General features: G+C 54.4%; 2 long non-coding RNA genes across 4 annotated transcripts in view; both read left to right on the plus strand.

The window, feature by feature from the left end:
- The window catches only part of LOC114058006, a 44,578-nt gene extending 29,847 nt beyond the window's left edge, over window positions 1-14,731 (plus strand). For 2 of the 3 annotated variants that reach the window (XR_003571357.1, XR_003571356.1), the window contains one exon: window positions 14,091-14,725. This is a non-coding gene — a long non-coding RNA (uncharacterized LOC114058006). Of the gene's footprint in view, window positions 1-14,090 lie in introns of all 3 variants that reach the window. The other variant, XR_003571358.1, reaches the window with a different exon arrangement.
- A 1,640-nt stretch (window positions 14,732-16,371) lies between these two features.
- LOC114058024 overlaps window positions 16,372-20,501 on the plus strand; it is a 23,811-nt gene continuing 19,681 nt past the window's right edge. The window contains exon 1 of the long non-coding RNA XR_003571360.1: window positions 16,372-16,678. This is a non-coding gene — a long non-coding RNA (uncharacterized LOC114058024). The remainder of the gene's footprint in view (window positions 16,679-20,501) is intronic.

The raw sequence follows: 20,501 nt of genomic DNA on the forward strand, positions 1-20,501 counted from the left end.
TCATCTGGGATCAGGTACCAAACCCAGCTGTGGCTGCAAGCAGTGAAGGAAGCAGCTGCCCCAAGCGATGGTGAACATGATCCAGAGCTAATCCCGAGGTGTCTGCTCCCTATGTGTGCCTGCGGCGAGGTGCTATCCTCAAGGTCTCCCAGCCCCACACCGTAACTGCTCCCAGGGCTCTGGCTCTCTGTTAGAGGGATGCTGCAGATGCCAGAGGGATGCTGTGGATGCCAGAGGGATGCCGGCTGAGGATGTGACGGGTTCGCACTGGGCTCGCATTAGATGACGGGTGCCGGCTCCACAGGGCGCAGGCACAAACATCTCAGGGGGATTTGCTTTCCTGCAGAGCCTACTGCTCTCACAGGAAGATGGAAGAATTCTGGTCCTAAAGGGATGAACGCTGCCTGCACTTTGAAGGCAGACATCCCAGGAACCATAGGGAAGAAAAGACACCTACTGATTTTTTTTTTCCTTTTTTTTTTTTTTATTTCTCCCTGTTTCTGTCTGCCTATCAACCTGTCAGCCAGCTAGATGCTAATCCACAGCAGCAGCAGCACAAATAAAGCTAGACTAGAGGGATGCTAATTTATGCCTGGATTTCATGCTTTGTTTTACTTCTCCAGTTTATTGGACAGAGTAGGCTTTGTGAGTGACGTAAAATGTTGCGTGTGCTCTCCCCATGGCAGGTTACTGCACATGCAGCAGGAGAAGTTCATTTCTCCGTAGCCCCTGCAGCCTTGCACGTGCCTTTCTCTGCCTCCCCTGGGTCATTTCGGGGGGGGGGTCGTTCCTGATAAGCCTCCGTCTTATGAGGACTCGCTCTAAGTTTTGTTGCCCTGTATGTGAAACCCAGGGATGTGTTTTCAGTCTCATTGTGTCTTCTCTGATGGTGCCAGCATTTATGCATCTAAACTGTAATTTTTTACGCTCTTGCTGGGTAACCAGACTACAGCCTCTGCAATTTGCATGAATAAATGTCATGTAAAATCATCCGCTCGTGGGTAGTGGCCAGCTGAAAAGTTATGTTGGAAGGCAATCTGTTCTGAGTGATCTGTTTAATGAGATATTGAGATTTACACCTCTCAATGTCTGAGGGGAAAAGCATGTATAGATTTAAGGTCACAGCTGTGAGGTGACCTTACCTGTGTGGTGCAGGTAGGTGAGGAGTTTTATTACTTGTTGCTTATGAAACTCAGAGTGTTAAACAGTTTCATAATCTCTGGTGAGCAAAAGCCTTTGAAATGCACTGTCTTAGAATAAAGGAAAATTTTAAGAATTGTCAAATAGGTTTTAATAACAGAGAGTCTTGCAGGGTTTCTTACAAGGGTCTTGCATGGGATCCACACGAGAACTGTAAGGATATGGGAAAGGAAGGATCAGCTGTCAGAGGCAGGGAATGGATGTGTTGAAGGATTGATGAGGTCTTCAGCTCCCATTAGAGGCAAAGGGGAAGAGATGCCCAAATACCTTTGAGTCTTTGTGCTTACCAGGCTGGTACTGACTCTTCCCTGCAGCCAAAGCTCCATGAGCAAAGCAGCAAATCACTGGTGAAGGGGAGAACAGCCAAGAAGGAGCTAGAGGGGGCTTTGAAATGGCCGCAGTGGCAGGGATCTATGAATTCCTTTGCTTTGTCACTCAATTTTTCCACGACTCCTGCTGACCTCTGCAAAGCAAGTTGAGGGGAAGAGCCCAGAGGTGGGTCTTGTACCGAGGTCTGTCCTCAGCTTCACCAAGTTAAATCCTAAGTGATGATTTAATTGCGTTCAGTAAAAGCTGCCCAAATTTACAGCATGGAAATGAGAGCAGAATCACGAGTGTCCTTGTTTCCCTTTACCATCAAATAGCTTTTCTCAGCCTTGACTCCTGCAAGCTGATCTCTGTAGGGTTTTATTTCTTTCGCTGTCTTCATTGCCCTATTAAAACAACAGCTCTGTCCCCGAGTCCCTGCGTGTCACTGTGTGCCGAGTGCTTATCCCTGTGTATTGGGGCACAGGAATGTGGCAATAAAACTGCTCACAACCACTTGTTTGGATAAAAAGCACAGATTTGCTTACTTGGCAGTAGTTTCCCTTTTTTAAAGCAGAAATGTTTGCACAGGTGACTTGTTTTGTCGCAGTGGTTGTGGGAAAGAAATGTTTTGCCTCATGCGTGTTCTCGAGTTTCTGTGTGACATTTTGCCCTGCCTTGTTTATAGCAATGTCCAGGAATCTGTCTTAGCTTTCCTCTTATGGAAAGCAAACAAAGGTCTAGGGGGTGGATCTGGTTGCAGAAGCAATGTTGGAGGAGCTGGGCTACCTCTGCCCGCCGAGGCAGGGCTCATGTGGGTTTGCATCACAGCTTTTCTCTTCTCTGACTAAGCTGATGGACAGGAATAGTTTTGTACTCCTAAGGTGCATCTGTTTGTGTAGGAGGATGTGGGAATGTGGCATTTGTCTTTGCTGCTTTCGCTGGGCTCCTCAGTCAGGCTATCTTTGGGCTGGTATCTGCTCAGATGGGGGGGAACCTCTGGGCAGCATCACATCTTGCATGGCGCGGGTCCTCACGTGCAAACGCCGCAGGTTTACGGAGGTATCTGGCTTTGTGCAGGTCTCAGAGCCAGCCTCTTTGAGGTCTCTTTGTTTTGTCTCCCTCTGGGTATCTTGTGCGGATGCATTTGCATATATGGAAAACGTTGTCATCGTCTTCTCCCCCTCCCCAGCTCCCGTTCCTTTGCCCTGCTGGCTCATGGGCATTTCCAGCTGAACAGATCTGCCAAGGCCAGCCAAGCGCGGTGGGGCTGGGGGCTCACAGCCCCCATCTGTACTTTCACAATGTCTTTCCCCAGGCGTGGCTGGGGGGTGGTCAGGGCATTGGGGCATTTTTTTCCTTTTTTTTTTTTTTTTTTTTTTTTTAACTCCTAGTGTTTAGTAACTAGCAGTAGGCAGGCAGTGGGGTCCTGAAGGGAGTCTGGTCCATCCCCTGAGCCCCCAGTCCTGACACCCTGCTGCTCCCTCCCTTTCTTCTCACACTGTGTCATGTCTGCCAGCAGCACCAAAGAGAGCAGTCCAAACCATGCAGTGAGGCTGCTCGCTTGCTCTAAATCCATGAGGTCAGGTTTATACACTTTTTGTTCCTGCCTGGAAAGCCTTGGAGTGGTTATGCCAATAAATCCCTTGCTCCTCCATGAAGATGTCCTTCCCAGGACATTTTAAGTCCCTAATCCTCTCCAAGGCATCTCTGGCTCCATCTTCTCTTCTCTAACCTGTACTTGCCCCCCTGCTGCCAAAGGCTTGAATGCCCTGAGGCTTCATCCCTCCAGTCTGCCATCTCTCCGTGCACCTCTGTGCAGCCCCACTCCCGCTCCCGCTCCACTGTCCCGACTTCCCGCTGCCCGCCTCACACTGGGGACAAGCTGGGCCATTGGAGCGGCCAGGGGCGGAAGAAGGGGGTGGAGGAGAGACGGGGCAGCTGCGAGGCTTGTGTTAGTAAACACTTCCTTGGGTTCACATTTTAATTCCTTACCCCCCCCTTCCACATCTTCTCCCCCATCCTTTCCCTTTTCTATATGCTCACACAATGAGACCATTGTCAAGGGGTGATTTGAATGAGGGGTCTCCGGGCATGTTCCCAGCATTGTCAAACAGAGTGGGAAAAAAACCACAACTCCAGCCTAGCCAGGAGGACCAGACCAGACTGAGACAGATGCCTAAATTAGTGACAAAGCCTTTTGAATGTCCCCCCTAGACAAGGGTTGCCTTGTGCATGCGTGCGTGTGTGTGTGCATGCTCGTGGGTGTGTATTTGTGGCTGGGTGGCAGCTTGCATGTCTCCCCATGTTAATTAGTTTTGCATGCATGTCTGATAAGGTGCCAATGAATATATTTGTACTCCTTCCATTGGTGAAAGCTGTCTCAGCGGCGGGGGAGATGCGGGGTGGTGGGGGTGTGCTCGGTGCAGCCTGGCAGCCTGGGGTAATTGAGCTGTGTGGAGCTGGGAGAAGAAGGGGTGAGGGTTGCATCGGCAGAGCTGGGCTTCCCAGCAGTGAGATCTGCTGCTTTCCTTGCAAATCATGGAGAGTTTAAAAGAGAACTGAGCCTTTTTTTGGTTCACTGGCTCTTTCTCTTCATCTTGGCTGATTGTCTGGCTGAGGGTCTGTAGGCTCTTTCTTCTCCTCTGCCCTGGGTGTCTGTCTCTCAAGTCCCTTAAAAGGTGTTTATTTCCATTGGATTTATATCCATCTTTGTATACACACATACACATGCGATCACTCACACAAAGGCCCAGCAACAAAACCCTTGCCTGCTTCTCCAGCAAGGGAGTCAAATCTGCTACCAGTTACAAAATATGGGAGGGAAGTGAAGCGTGTGGGTGCCAGGGGTGGAGCAGTGGAAACAGGCAAATGGAAATGCAGAACAGGAGTTGGAGAGACAGAGATAACGTGCGCTATAAAGGATTTATCAACATTTGCTCAGGATAGAGTTATTAATTACCAATGCAGAGAAAAGTCTTTCTACATCCCCAGTGTATGGACCAGCACATAATGTCATTCCTAGAGTGCTGTTATCATCCATCCATCCATCCATCCATCCATCCATCCATCCATCTGCATTCTGTAGGTTCACACAAGAATTCATTGTATGCGTAAGGATGTAAACACCAGTTCACATCTAATTAATTTCCTTTCTAAATTAATTTTGCATCCTTTCCCTTAAATCAACAAGACTTAAGGGCCCACATACATTTCTTGAGCAGAATGGGAAAAAACTCTTTAATTGACCAAGATGTCTTTTCTGTCTGTGGTCCTGTCTGTGTCTGAGCAGCTGCTGGATGTCAACAGAGGGAGTTAGATGACCCAAGGCTGCTCTGAAATCGAGGTCATTCTGGGAAGTTTTGTTGGAGCTCAGCTTGCCTGCTGTGGAGTTTGGTGGCACGTAGTTTCACCTTTGCTCCTATTTGCTTTGCCTTATATTCCGTACTTGGGTCCTAGTGCAGTGAAGGGGTGGAGAGCAGGGCTTGCCCTGCAGGCAGCCCAGGTGGTCTGGTCAGCAGAGCACAGGGTTGACTCCTGATGGGCTGGCTTGGGAGGAGAAGGAAGGTCCTGATGAACAAGGTAAGGTGATGATTGGCATCAGCAGGGTTTGGGTTGGGAAGGGCTGGGACCTCTTCCCCTAGTGGCTCTGCAGCTGCACTGGGCTTTGCTACTGGGAGGGAAGCTGGGAGGTGACATGGAGAGATGGTAGAGTAGCCAGGAAGTGACAAAGGTACCTGTCTGGAGGAGAGCTGACAAGTCCCCAGCAGGACGGAGCAGCAGGACAGAGTGGGCTGCAGGAGGAGCAGCTCTGCTTTGTGCTCAGAGAAGTCCAGGAACATTGTTAGGGCCAGGCTACACCTCCCCGTCAACCTGCATGGGGCATCTCTAAAGGAGCCCAAAGAGTGCCCCAAAATCCTCACTACCATTCCAGCAGTAGGTACAGTGGGCAGTTCATCACTAATGTGCAAGAAAAAGGGACTCCCATGAAACACAGGTCTTCAGTTGGAGAACAAAGGCAATTTCATGTGACTTATCAGCAGTGCCTAATTGCTCAGGGTGAATAATGAGCAGTCGGGGAGGCAGCACTGCGGTCCCTCTGCGAGCTGCAGCCGGTGGCCGTGGCTGGAAGCCCCAAGTCAGTGCCAGCAGATTGTGGGCATCCACAGAGAGGTGCAACCCCAGTGCTCTTCCTCTGTGACCATCTCAGAGCAGTTTGGACTCCTCCATTGCAAAGTAATTGTGTTGATCCCACATGGATGCAAGAGGGGAACCTGCTGCCAGAAAAAGTCACTCTGTGGTTGCTCGGACCTTTCATTTACGCAGAGGGTGAATGTGTCATCCGTGCCTGACCCAGATGCAAGGTGGCCTTTAATCACAAAGAAGAATCAGGCAAAGGGCTTGCAGTTCTCTCCCTGTCTGGTGCTTGCCTTGTCCCTGAGCTGAGGGACCCCTTCCAGCTGATCTCCCCCCGCTCTGCCCTCGTCTCCCGTTTGCGCATCCCTATCTCTCCTTAATTCTGCTCCCAAACTCTGGGCAGGGCTGTGGAAACGCTTTGTCAGAGCTCCTCGCCACGTTGATCTGCCGAAGGGGTTTTTTCCCCATTGGGATGACTATTCCCACACCAGCAAAGCCTCTTAATGAATCCGTGGCAGCAAAGTAGGTAACATGCTCGCCCTGCCAAGGCTGCTTGGCACAGCTGGAGTCACGTAATCGGGCTGGGCTGCCAGCCGGGGACAGAGTGGGAAGAGTTAAACTGAGGACAGTGCAGAGACAACTAATCCCCTACAGGAAGAGTAGCAGAGACCTCCCTGTCCTTCATCATCCTCCCCCTCCATTCATGGACTCTTCCTCCCTCTCCACCACATCCTATTCCTCTCCCACATCCTCCCTTTACTTATTTCTTCTTCCGTCTTTCTCACCCTCCTCTTCTCCATTGCTTTCTCACTCCTCCTCCCTGATTTCCCTCCCACCCCCTCCTCCAGCCTGGTCTTCTCTCACATGCTCCGTCATGTCTCCAGAGCTGGTTTTTGAGTGGGACTGAGGGACAGTGTATTTGGACTGCGGTGGAGGTCACAGCTATATGGGGATTGTTTAAAAGAGATTTGCCCACATCCCAGCCCATGTGACCAGCCTCAGCTGCAGGTCTCTCTTTCTTAATCTGGAGATAAGCGTGATTATCCGAGGAAGGGCTGTTCGGAGCTTTGTAACTGTGACAGGGGAGCTTTCAAGTCGCACTTTGCTGGCAGAGCAGCGTTTAAAGCCGGGGAATCAGATTCCAAGCGTGGCTTTGCATCTCTTTTCTGCTGGGAGCATGGTGCAGGGCTGGCAGTGGGGATGGGAGCTTTATTAGGACTTTGCTTATGATGCGGAAAAGGAGTTAGGGGAGGGAAACGGGGGAAAGAGGGAGGTGAAAAAATCCCAATTTGCCGTTTCCCCATCAGTGGTGATGTAGGAGACATTGGCACTGATTCAAGGGGACAGGCCAGCCTGAACCCTGGTGTAGAGCAATAGGGTCCATCAACCTGGGGTCTGGCTTATTTTTAGCCTGGAGTCGTGTCTCCTTGTTCTGCGCTACCACGCCTCGCTCTGTTGAATCCCTCACACAAGAGGTCTCTGGGGCCCTGTTTGGAAATGAAATGCTGTTTTAGCAGCTCCCATGGTACAGCTTCCCCCAGGAGAGGTGGCAGGGCCAGCTTTGCTGCCCGATAAACACATTGTGCCCCAGCACTCAAGGCAGCCAGCTGCCTGTCCCTGTCCAGAGAAATATTTGCTGGAGATGGGCCCTTGTGGGGCATCTCTGCAGCCAAGGCAGGCATGTAGGGACATATAGCAATTGTGTAGTTTAATATCATATTGGTGTCTTGTATTGCTGGAGGCCTAAATACTTAACATCTCCTACAAGTGACACCGTCCCCAAAGATTTCTTTGGCTGGGACAGGCGTCAAAATAGGGTTTAGTGGAAATGTTCAGCTCTGGAGCAGGCACTGGTTTGCTTCTATTTGTAGACTAGAAACTCAGAGCAGAGACTTGTAACAGCGCTTCTTTTGATGGAGATGGGTCAAGGAGAAAGAAACCTGGATGCATGCCAAGGGCGGGAATCTGGGGCAAGGTTGAATCAGGACGAAGTGCCAGCTCTTTGGACCGTCACTTGGGCAGGACTCACTGTTCTTGCCGTATCCTCCTTGGAAACGGTTCAGCTTCCAGCACGGCAGCTGAAGCCAGCCTCATCCAAAGGACACCCTGAATCCCATCTGCTCCCCGCACCCCACCCATTCTTAGCAGAGGGGAATTTGCAGCAAGAACACCAAACAGCCCCTTTGGCTGGGCTCGTTCGTGGAGGGGCAGTTTCTTGCCTGTGTCAGAATAGTGAGGGAAAGAGTATATCGCTCTTCTTCCTCTCCCATGAAGGCACATCTCATTTTTACATCATTCTGCCACGGTGGCCAGCCAGCCTTAAAGCAGCCCAGGACATGTACCTATGCCTGAGGATTAGAATGTGTCTCTGCAGGGCAGGTAGCTCAGTTTACCTCCAGTGGTTGCAGAAGGGAAGCGGTTGAAAATGCATCATCTTGAGAGCAAGCTCTGAAACATCTCCCACGTTGCCTGCCTGTCTCTGAAGCCCCACACAGCTGCTCTGTGGGTGGAAGCTCTCTTCTCCTTGTGCCCCCGTGAACTTTATTTTTTGCTATTTTATTTTGTATGCTGCTTAGATGAATCCTCTTCAGTGCCTACAGCTTATTCCAGGGCTTTACTGAGGATCTGGCCTGCACATGTAACCTTACTCCAGGGCATGGCTCTTGAAGAAACTAGATGGACACAGCATCTTTTTAGTCTGGTGACTGTAAGACCAAACAGCCAAAATCCCAACCTGCAGCCATGTTGCCCGTGCCCCAGTGGAGAACAAGAGCTCCCCTTGAAATCCCACAGCCTTGGATCTGGCAGCGGGAACGTGGGCAGGAACATGTAGGTGTTGGCATGTGCAGGCAGGAACACGTGTATGCCAGGGCAAGCGTGCCCGTCTCTGCAGGCACAGTCCCACGCCTGTCTCTGCACCAGCCCATCTCTGTGCACTGTCCCCACGTGAATCTGCCCCATACCTGCTCGAAATGAGGGTTTGGAGCCATAGGGCGACTGTGAGGGCTGATGGCAAAATTTACAAATGGTAAACGAAGGGAAGCACTGTAGATGGAATTAATGGAGAGATCCATTTGAGACTCATCAAGATTCATCCTTCTCTCATCAAGAGAAGGTTACCTGATGCAACAAACAAGGAGCTAAAAAAAGGAGCAATGTGGTACATATGGGTGTGAGATCAAAGACTGTGACAGGGCCAAGTCGGAGGAGAGGCTGGAGCCAGGAGCAGCTTCTGTTCCTGGGTGTCGAGTGATGCTGAAGAGGGTGAAGGAAAAGCACTGGCTGCTCTGAACAAAAGAAGAGGGGAATGGGATGGAGGGAATGAAGCAGGGATCACAGAACGACAAGCATGAATCTTAGAGATTTGGGAGGACCAACTGAGTGGCTTTCTATGCTGGTTGAAAGATGGGCCGGAGAAGGAGGCTTGCACTGAGTGAGGATGTGCAAAGGTGGTTGTGGCCCATGACAGGGAGCCAGCAGAGTCCTGCAAGTTTGAGGCACAGGGTGGTTTTGGGATAAAGAAGCTGTCACAGTGACAGGGTGGGCGGTTTCCCAAAGGTGAACAGGGTTTCCAGGATAGAGAAAAGGAGCTCCACAGCTGAGGTTGGGAAGAGCTGAGTCCTTTGTCCAAACACCATGTTAGGCCAGGTGCTGGAGTTTGAGCACAAACTGGGCGGTAACACATGCAAGAGACTGGAATGCTTGCACAGCGTCTTTGAACAGTACTGGGCCTGCAGCTCACCCTGCGGCACCCAGACTCTGTGGGGTCCAACGGGAAGGGAAGAGCTCTGGCAACTGCATTCAGATTCTCCTCACCCAAGCATTCACCATGTGTCCACTGGTGTCTGAGACCCAGGGCCAGTTTGGGCCCTTGCTGTCGTTGCTGTTGGCCAGGGCTGTTTCATACAATGCCCTGGCACCTCCGTGTGTTAATCCAGTTTTTGTGATTGATGAAAAGCAAAAATCTTGACCAAAAAACACGTTTGCTTGCAACCTCATTGCCATAGTAACGGAGGTCCTGAGGACACCTCTGAAGTAGGTCACCATGGACCCCATTTTGCTGCATCTCCCAGCATGGTATGGCTCTAGAAGCAGGGTGCACCCACCACAGTCCAGCCAGGCATCACCCTGTCATAGCCCAAATCTGCTCAGGAAAGGCCAGGCTGTAAAACTACCCTCTGGTGCCAACACCCAAGGGTGCCAAGGGCTGTCCTGACCTGATCAAGAGAAACTTCTGTCCCTCCTGCTGCCCCCATGACAGCTTGTGGTGTCCCCCAAGTCAGGGCTCCCTTCCATCCTACCTTCTCCCCATCCCCCACCTCCTCGCTGCCTCCCTCCCCCTTTTCCCCCAGCGCCTCTCCTCCTGCTTTGCATAATTTTCCATTTTCAGTGTCCCCTTTTCTTTCTCTCCTCTCCATATGGTGCGTCCCCCTCTCTGCCTGGCGCTGGAGCCATCCTTAACAAGCTCGGCAAAGCCCTCTCTCTCAGGGGCTGCACATGAAAGATGCTCTGTAAAAATAGAGGCTGGGACAGAGCTCCCCCTTTTTTCCCCCTTGATTTATATGGGGCTGGGATGTGGGAACGTTTCTGAGTCTCATTTTAGAGCCGCCGGGTGCTCGTGCTTGTTCTCTCCAGCCATTCAGTGCAGACCCCCAAGGCCATCTCGTCCCCAGCCTTTGATCTGCAATGCAGAAAGAGTGGCTGGGGCAAGTTTGTGCCTCTCATCCCGCCCTTGCCCTCGTTTTGGCTGGCAGGGAGAGATGCCCTGTCCTGCTGCACCAGGGAGAGGCCATGGCCTTTCCTCTCTGGTGTCTGGTGGCCTTTTCCAGCTGGCTATTTTGGCTCCCTCCTACATCCTTGGTGCCATGAGGACCTTCGGTCTCTCCAGGTCTCACCAGGCTGGGTCGTGGTGAAGCAGCGGGTCATGGGATTTGTGATACAGAGTGACTCTGCACGTCTAACCCACCACTGCCCCTCTCCAGCTCCACCATGGATACTTGCCAGTGAGCACCCAGGGATGAGTGGAGGGTGCCAGGGCTGAGCAAACAGCACTGGGGCTGGTGATGGCTGCCCAGCATTTGATGGGTTAAGCTGGTCTCCAGCTAATTTCTCCCAGCAGCTCCCCTCCTCCTCCTCCTCGTACTTCTGTATGCAGCAGGCAGGGCCTCAGCGCAGGTTCCTGCACTGAGCTGTTGCCAGGGGAGTAGTTAGGCGAGTCTGAGCTATGTGGGGAAAAGGCCCGGGCTGTCAAAGTGTCTGAGATGAACCATAGCCCGGTCCCCCTGCAGCTGGGCCCAAGCATGCATCAGCCCTTGTTTGGAGCCTGGGAATGGCAAAGCCCAGGGAGGTTCAAGGGCAAACTTGCTATTCATTAGTCAGGGGTCCTTGACGTTCCCACTCTCTGTCTCCCTTCTTCTTCTTCTTCTCTTTTCTGTCCCTCTTTTGACAGATTCCTGGGTGCTTTTGGGGAAAACTCCCCTCCTCCTCCTCGCCCCAGCAAAAGCCCTCCACATAAACTTCCCCAGCAGACAAGGCAGGAGGACAATAACGTCAGGGCCACGATGCAAACGAGGACCAGCGGAGCAGCCATGTCCCCCGGGTGTCCTTTCTCCCTGGTCCTTCCTGCGCTGCCGCGGGAGAGCCGACGCATTCATTTCACTCATCTTGCCCATCGCCGATGTTTTATTATCTTGATGCTTGCAGGAAATTGTAACTTGAGATAAGGAAAATGTCAGCCGCCTTCTCCTCTCTCCTGTAGCCCAAAGCGCTGGGAAGTTCCTCCGTAGGAAATGTAAATGCTTGCCCAGGTGCAGAGGATGAGCACGAGATGGAGGGAGCCTCGAGAGGCCGTGTGAGCATCTCCACCAGGAGATAAAACTCGCAGCGTAGGCGTAACACGGAGCCTCCCTCCCACCCCACTGAACGGAATATTTCATAGCTCTTAGAAGCCGAAGCTCCCTTGTAATTATCCAAAGCAAACAGCACGTGTTATTAGTTTAAAATGATTTTTTTTTCCCCCTCCCCGGGCCCCTGGAGCAGAATGGAGGTGTAATTGTGCTAAGGAGTTAGCAGGGGAGAGCACAGCTTTTGGTCACATTCAAGTTGGAGGGCTTGAGCCAGGGAGGCTGGTATGAAAGGCTGGTATTTGCATAAGCAGCGTGCATCCCTACAAAAAAGAAAGATATCAGGGGCTTGCAAAATTCAATCAAGGCTGGGAGGGAAGGAAAAAAAAAAAAAAAAGGGGGGGGGGGGGGGGGGGGGGGGAAATTGACAGTGAAAAAGGTTTTTCTAAGTAACACCCTGGCGAGATTAAATTGTCCAGAAAGTTTCTCCGTGTGAGCCGGTGAAGCGGAGGCTGGGCTGAGGGCAGGGGAGGAGCGGGGTCCCTCCTTCCTGGCCTCAATAGGGGATAGGAATCTGATTAGGCAGAGTGTTCTGCATCCATTTACCATTATTTGAGGGTGTTTTTTTTTCCCTTCCCACCGCCCAGAATTACTGTGGCGGGGCAGTTTTGTCAGCTTATAAACCTCAGTGCTGGCTTTGTAAGGACACAAGGAGGCACAGGAGCAAGTTTTGGGGCAGAGGCTGAACTGTAATTTCAATTATTTATGCATTGCTTTTTTAAAAAAGAGTGATAATAATTCCACATGCTAGTTTGTGGGATGTTTTCCCTGCACAGGGCATTGGGGAAGGAAGGCAGCATTGGGCTGGGATCAGGTCCTGCAGGCACCCACAGTGCTAGGCTGAATTCTGACTATAGAGAAAGTGCGTGCAGGAGATCTGGGCTTTCCTAAAGCTTATGTCAAATCAGTCGGGTCAGACCATCCCCTCCTTCCCTCAGTTACTGAGTGTCTGAAGCTGCAAACCCACCAGCCAGGCAAAGGGTAATTTCCAGGGTGGGTTGATGTCTGATACCAAGGAGCATCCTCTCTATCTTCACCACAATGGAGTTTCTCTGTGGGCCACAGCCAGCTCACCCTGTGCCTGCAGAAGGCAGGGGGCTTTACCTGCCAGGTTAAGGCTTTTCCCTGGTGAGCGCAAGGGTTCAGCCTCCTCCTCCTCCTCCTCTCCTGGGCTTGCGAAAGCACCCACCACCATTCGGATCTCATCTGCCCTGACCTCAGCATCCTTACCAGCCTTGGGGGGACATTGGGGATGACTCCTGATCTCACATAGGATAAAGAAGGTGCTGAGCCTTGGCTTCTTGCAGCCTGGGTCTCCCTACACACATGCCAGCATGGGGTCCCTCCTCTCAGCACCCTAATTCTCCAGAGACAGCCTTTGGTCCTTCCCCAAACACATGCACATGGGGTGGGTTTGGCCTCTGCCTCTCTTAAGTTTTAGGCTTGCTTCAAAGTTGCAAAAAGGAAGGGATTTTCCTTGGATTTCCATCAAGTGCTTTATGAATATTGCAATAAAGGGGTTACAGAAGATCTATTTTTAAGAGAGAGAAAAAATACCCATGAAAATTGCAGCCTGGACCCCAGAGTGTAGAGTATTTGCACAGTTCAAAGAGTTACGGTGGTTCATCCAGTCACAGCCCGGGAATGTCGTGGTGCGACCTACAGCAGATCACATGCCGGCTACTCCCAGGGCGGCTCATTAGAGAGCCACACAGAAGATTTATCTCTTAAAATGGGCTTGCAAATATTTTATAAAATTTGCAATATTTTATAAAATTACAATTTGGTGCAATAGAAAGAATAAATTAGCCAGCTGATGGTTCCTTTTGCACTCTGGATCCAAGTGTACTCCAGGATTAGTCGTATTACTCTTTACCCCTTCAAATGTAACAGTTTATAGGCAAAGCAAAGCGAGGACAGCAAAAGGATGGGACTGGTTTGGGGGCTAGGGAATATACTCTCAACACGGGTAAAGTGTAAAGGAAATAGAGAAAAAAAAATCAGGAAAAAGGGATGAGAACGTGCTGCAAGGTGTGAGGTGTGTGGCGCAAAGCACGGGAGGTGCAGGGAAGGCTGAGAAGGGGACTTCTGCTGAGTGTCACAGCTTCGGCTCCAGCTCGGTGTCTTGGTATCACTTTCTCCAGCCAGGCAAGGGCGCCGAGGGCAGGGAAAGTTAACACGAAGATTAAAACATCAGAGGGCTGTGCCTTTAGTGGCTCTGACATGCAGAGTAATCCCATGCCCCAAAGCCTAGGGAGGAAGGACAAGCGGTGAGCCCTCCCCTGGCTGGCGGTGTGCGGGGCAGGCAGAGGTAGAGGGTTGAGGAGGGCGCAGGGTAAGCTCGGTGTCTTGAGGACCATGGTTTTCCCGGTTGGGAAGGGGGAAAGGTGGTCCAGAGCTGTGAGAAATGGGTGGTGAGGAGGGAAAGAGTATTGGAGTTTCACACCATCAGTGAGACAAGTTGGTCTGTTCTCAACTGAGCGCTGTTGGACCGTTTCCCTGACAGAGGTCATAACCACTCCATTTTTTTTCTTTCCTTCCTAGATCTCAGTGAGCGGAGAAGGGATTTTTCAAGCCTGTGGGTTCCTTTTTGCTGTTGGCTACCGCCTGTCCGGACTTGCCACCTGACTTCTTCAAGTTTCTCCAAGAGGGTCTCAACTGCTTCTCCATTGGCCCCAGAGAAGAGGCAGCTTTGACTCATGAGCACAGCGGGTTTCTGCATCACTTCGAATCATGCCGGTCCACCCATGGGGAGGGAGCCAGGGCAACACAAGGGATCATCCCACATCACTCCTGTATGTTGCCTTCAGTGCCCTCAATGCCCCTGAGCAGGACCGAAGTGCTTAGACAGAGAGACCCAAGCCAGTCACTGTGACACCTGGTGAAATACCGGGTGTGTGTGAAGATTGGAGGGAGCTTTTAGCCCCCAGCTTTGCTCATGGAGCAAAGCTTGGCCCTTGCTGCTCTTGATCCCTGGGTCTGTGGAGCTGTGGGAGCGCAGCCTTCCCGAAGGCACTGTGCTTGTGGCTCAGAGGACCCCGAGCCTGTCCAGGCCAGACAGCCCTGCTGCTGTTGTACTACACCCTCTCTGTTCCTGTAAGAGAAATGAACTGCCTGTACTTATCTCCCATTCAAATCCCGCCCCCCCATGCACTGTTGAAAATAAACTCTCCCTTTTGCAAAAAGTGAGCCGTGTGATTTGGTGCAATCTCGAGATGGTGGAGGCAATGGGCACAAAATAAACCCAGGCAAATCAACAGGGAAGTGGGAGCAGCCATGAGCCAAGCGGCCTGGCTGCGCCGTGCCCCGCATCAGGCACATTTCCCTGAAAGCCCAAGCGAATCCCTCGCCGCTCAATGATCTTTATTTGGTCTGAACCCCGTCTGGGAAGTAACCGCTAAACCCAATGCAAACAGACCCCCGTGAAAGAATATAATGAATATGTCTCTCAAATGATTTGGAGCCCTTCTGCCTGCAGAGCAGGGTTCCCCATTGTGCCCCGCTCCCGGCGTGCTCGGGGCAGGCTGCGCGAGGTGGCCGCTTTCCCAGCTGAAATCCGAAAAAAGCAAACAATGGGTCAAGGCCGGCATTGTGCGAGCCCAGGCAGGCAGAAGGAGCGCAGCCCGGCATGGCCAAGTTCAAGGCTGGGCAGGGGGCCGGGCGCGCGGGGATGCTAATGGGGGCTGTGCGGGGGCCGCAGAGCAGGGGGGTCAGGGGCTCTGCGTGCCGTTATCCTGTGCAGCCACGAGCACCCAAAAACCACCTCACAGAGAGGCAAAGGGACATGATTGCCCGGTGCAGCGAGGGGTGCTGGGGGCACTGGTGGCACTGGGAAACTTGGGTTTGCTGGAGGGCTGACGGTACTTAGGGAGCTGGTGTTGCTGGGGAGGGGGGAGTTGGTGTGAGTTGCAGGACTGGTGTTACTGGGGATGGACTGGTGTTATCGAGGTGGTGCAGAGGAACTGGTGTTGCTAATGGGTATGACTGGGGGAACTGGTGCTGGGGGCGGGGGGGGGGGGCTGCAAATGGAAATGATGGCACAGTACGGGGCCCTGATAGTGCAGTGTGCATCCAAGGGATGATCTGGGTTTGGGAGCCTCGCAGAGGATGCTGCCTCTTTGGGTCTGCCCAGTGCTCCAGGCCCAAGCAGGGACCCCCCCACACTCCCTCATCTCCCCGGCGCTCCCCCCTCCCCGGATGAAGTGTGCGGAGACAGGCGGAGCGGCCCGTGGAAAAACACCATGGAGGGCCCTCACAAAGGGGGTTTTATTCAAATTTGTTTAGAGTTTAGCGGATTTGCATGAAAAATGTGTGAGAAAAGCCGGCTCCAATGACCTCATCCCCAGCTGCCATTAATGTTCAATTAAGTGCTGAATAGTAGCAAAGGGGGAACCGGCCGGGACGTGCAGAGAATCCAGGCTCGGGCGCAGACTGTGAGAACCGGGCGGCCCCCCCGACCGTCTGGCCCCGGCCAGCCCCGACGGGGTCCCCCCGCCGCCGCCCCCCTCCGCACCGGGAGGTGCGCTGAGCCTGTCGGATCTCAGCCCGTCTGGGTTATTCCCTGGATCACTCGTATCCTGAAGCAAAGTGCCCCCCCGGCAAAGGTGGGTGTTTAGGGGAGGGGGGGTAATGCCCCCTCACTGCGCCGCCGGGGCTGTTGTCACTCACCCCGCAGCCCGCCTCGCCCGGCCCAGAGCCGCTCTCCGCCTGGCAGACGGTGTCAAAGCCCAAGTTCAAGTCCACGCCGAGGGGCTCTGCCCCGGGATTCCCAGCTCCTTTCCATCCTCCGCCTTTTGTTCGCCTCTGACAATTGCTCTTTATTTCTTACACACCCCCAGCCTCCCCCCGGCGCCCCCCTCCCTGCCCGCACTTGGCACCGTTTAGCTGTCTGCCTGCAAACTTAACAACCCCAGTTCTTGGTATAAGCACTCAAATTATCCTTCTTTCTACATATAAACACGGCCCGGGGTGTGCGGCTCTCCCCGGCCGCAGGGTCCCCCCGGCACAGCCCGGCTCCCCCGCACCGACCCCGGCCCCGGCCGGAGGAAGTTTCTGCTGCGGGACACGGCAGGAGAAAACGAGCCGGATCCAGAAGCCCCCGCTCTGCGGGGCTCCCCCGGGCCAGCGCTCAGGTAAGGAAACACACACCCCCATTTGCTTTTGGGGGGCTGCCTCTGCTGCGGGGCGTGATGACACAGCAGGTTCAGGGGAAAGATGGGGGGAGGTGTCTCTCTGCAGGGGTTTTCGCATACTCCAGCAAAACCAGCCATGCCTCGGGCACGCTGATGCGGAGCCCCGAGCTGGCCTCCCCCGGGGGTGCGGATCTCCCCCAGCCGGGATGCGACGGGGACACTGCCTGGCGGGGGCAGCCCGAAAGCCAGAGGAGGGGGCCTTCCCAAACCTGCCTCTGCCCCGGCCTGCCTCTCTCCGCCCCCCTCGCGAGGGGAACACCCACACGGGGAGCGGGCCGGGGGGGACCCCAGCGGGCCCCGGGGGCTCCCGAGCACCGACATCTCCGGGTCCGATGCCCTCCGGGACGGGACTTCGGGACAAAGCCCGCGCCGGGGGTCAGCAGCAGCATCCCAGCTGGGTCACACCTCCCTCTGCACAGGTGTGATCCATGGGATTGGGGAGGCCATAGGATGACCGGGAGGGTGCTGTGTGACCCCGTAAATAAACCCCCTCCCAGCACCTGCAGGTGGGTAGTGCTGGAACAAACTGGTGCAGGGCGGGTCCGAGGGCATCGGACAGATTTGGGGGTTCGGCTGATTTTTTTTTTTTTTTTCCGAAGACAATTTCGGGTGAAGAAGGAGGAGTAAACACATACACTCCCACACCTTTTGCTATTAAAACAGAGATAAAGGACGAAAGGAACGAACACACCTTCTCTGGGGAAGGGAGCAAGGTTTGGGACGGGGGAAAAGAAAGGTGGGGATAAGAGGCTGAGAAGAGACAGGGAAGAGGTGGGATACCGGGTAGGGAAGCAAGAGAGGATCCCCCCAAACCCGTCCTCGAGCCCAGCGCAGCGAGGCGGGTGCCCTTCACCAGCGCCTCGGGGCGGGGCGGCCCCGCGGACGGGGACGCCGGGTGACCGTGCCGTGCCTCGGGACCAGGGCTGTCACGTCGCATCGCGTCATGCAGCATCGTGGAATATAATACAAAGCCATAAATTATAGCTTAACATAGAATATATGTGTTGTATACATATATATATGGAATGGAGCGTATATTCTATTGCATTGCAGCCGTGAGCCGTCCCGGGTTTACCCCCGTCCCAGCGGCCCCTGGAGTGTGTGTGGGGGGTCACGCCTTGCTGTGCCGAGAGTGCGCTGGGGTCGCAGCAAGATCTCCTCCCATCGCCCCAAAACAGAGTCCTGCGCTCCCACAGGCGTGTTTAACAATAGCGGCGTGGGCGCACCTCGGGGCCGTGGGAGAGGCCGAGCTCTTTTTTTTTTTTTTTTTTTTTTTTTGGTGGCTATTTAAAAAACCCACACCGGCACCAGTGCCTATGTCTGTCCTTTCCGTGGGCCCACACGCGTGTGTACACACGGCTGCTTCTCCCTGCTAGTGCCCGCGGACACACCTCACCCCCTCAGCAGAGGAACCAAAGGCGAGCCCCTCCAGGGAGCCCACCCGCGGCTCCGCTCCCACGGGGACCTCGCACAGCAGTCACAAGTTGCCGGGGTCTCAGCACCCGGGCAGGCGTTGAAGCCCCTAGAAAGGAGGGAAAAGACTTTTTCTCCGGTCGGTGGGAAATAAGAAATACCCCCGCTCGTGGAAACCGCCAGGATTTGGCTCTAGTTGTGGGGAAGGCAGGATGGAGAGGCGAATAGAAGGGATGGAGGAGAAAAAGGGATGTAGCGGGAGAGGGAGAGCAGGAGGCGGGGATGGAGAGATGGAAGGGGAGAAGGACAGATGGAGGGATGGAGGGGCAGAAGGAGGGATGAAGGGTAGAAAAGAAGAAATGGAGGTTGGAAGAAGGGGGACGAAGGATGGAAAAGGAAGGATAGAGATGTGATAAAGGGGGATGGAGGCGAGAGAAGGAAGGATGGAGAGGGAGAAGAAGGAATGGAGGGTGGAAAAGGAGGGATGGAGGGGGGAAGGAGAGATGGAGGGGGGAAGGGTGCTGCGCCCCCGATTGGCTGCCTAAGCACAAAATCCGGCGATGGGTTTGCGGAAAGGGGGCACGGATGGGCCGGGGGCTGCTGGGGGGCAGAATTAGGCGCTTGGGCGGCTGCAGGGCCCCCCCGGCAGCCATTTTGTGGCAGTACCTGCCGTGGTGCCAGGGCTGGGCAGCGGGGCTGGAGTAGCGCCCTGCCCGGCCCTGCCCTGCCCGGCGGGGCCGTGAGGGGCTCGGGGCGGGGGGAGGCCTCCACGCCACGGTGGGAAACGTATTACCGCGCCCGCCACGCTTGCCCATTGACAGAGATAAACATGCAAATGAGTCGCTTTGCATGTCATTAGCATACAGGCAGATTGCGGGGGGAGGGGCCGCAGTGTGCGCACTGCAGCGTGCTTTAATGCAACACCCAAACAGCCATTGCGGGTCTCTCCCGCCAGCAGCACCTGCGGCTCCCCGCGCCCCCCGCCGCGGACAGTGGCACCCCATCACCCTCTCTCACCCCCCGGCCCGCCAAGCGGCCACCGGGGCTGTCCCTCTGGGTACCCGCCTCGCCCAGCCCTGCCTGGGACTGCAGGGCACAAAGACACACAGGAGTAAATAAAGACAAACCTCGGGCAGTGTTCTTTTGGGGCTATTTCTGGTTTTTTTCCACCTATTTCTATATTCTTTCACCTGGTGCAGGGGAGCGGGCGGAGGGCCCTCGGCTACCGCCTCTTGCAGCCCCGCTCCGCCGCCGCCTTTAATTCGTGGGGTGGGTGGAGTGGGAAAAGGGAGAGAGAAAATCGGTGGATTTGGGGAGGGAAAGTGCAGGGAGGGAGCACGGCTCGGGCTGAGGGGTCCCCGCGGCTCCCGGAGCTGGGGGGTGGCCGGGGTGCAGCCTCTGGGGATGCATCTGCAAACGACCGGTGTGAACCCCATGTCCGTGTCCGTCTGTGGTCATGGGCGTGTCCGCGACCTCTGCATGTGCCGCACACGCGTGTTGCAACCCCGAACCGTACCCGGGTGGGTGTGCCACGCTGCGGGGAATCTACCTGGGGGGCTGTAAGTGGGATCTGTGTGTGTACCGCACACGCGTGTGTGTACCCTACTGGGGGGTGTTCACACACCCTCCGGGCATCCCTGGGGCGCATCCGATCGCGGGATGGGCACAGCACCCACGGCCGGGGGGTGCGGGGAAGGCCGCCGCCCCTCGCTCGAAGCTGAGACAGAGGGATCCAGCCTGGCCGGGCTTCCCCTCCTCACCGACCGCCCTACGGCGATGGGGGCACCGCAGGGTGCCCCGCTGTCACCCCCGCGGGTTTTCGTTGAAGGGGGAACAGCTCTCTCGTCCTTGCGAGAAGGGCAGGAGAACAGCCTGCGGCGGGCCGCGGGCGGAGGAAAAAGCATCTGTGGGGCAATCCACCCTCAGTGGGAAAGGGGGGACACTTCATGTGCACCTTTGTCCCCCCACGCCTCCAAAATCCCCGCACGACTGCGCTGAGACAGCGGGGAAGCGCCCTGGCACCGTGGGTGCGGGCCCCCACCGGGGGGGGGGGGCCCGGCCGCTCCGCAGCGCGGGGGAACCCGCTGGGGAATGAACCCTAGCCCCATTTAGGGTGCACTCGGCAGGGAAAGCACCCCCTTTCTTCTGTGTGCCCCCGAACCGCGGCACAGCCCCCCGTCCCACACCTCTCAGAACAGTGGGTCCCTGCTCTGCAAAGAAACAGGCTTTTTGGTCTCGTAAATAAATCCGATTTTTATTCTTGAAAAGAAACACACTTTTTATTCTTGCAAATAAACCCTTTCTTTTTTCTTTTTTTTTTTTTTTTTTTTTTTTTTTTTTTTTTTTTTTT

The sequence above is a fragment of the Empidonax traillii genome, unplaced genomic scaffold (assembly GCF_003031625.1).
Source record: "Empidonax traillii isolate 1590-97213 ecotype Southwest subspecies unplaced genomic scaffold, ASM303162v1 scaffold158:size1480230, whole genome shotgun sequence".
In the NCBI taxonomy this organism is placed as follows: Eukaryota; Metazoa; Chordata; class Aves; order Passeriformes; family Tyrannidae; genus Empidonax; species Empidonax traillii.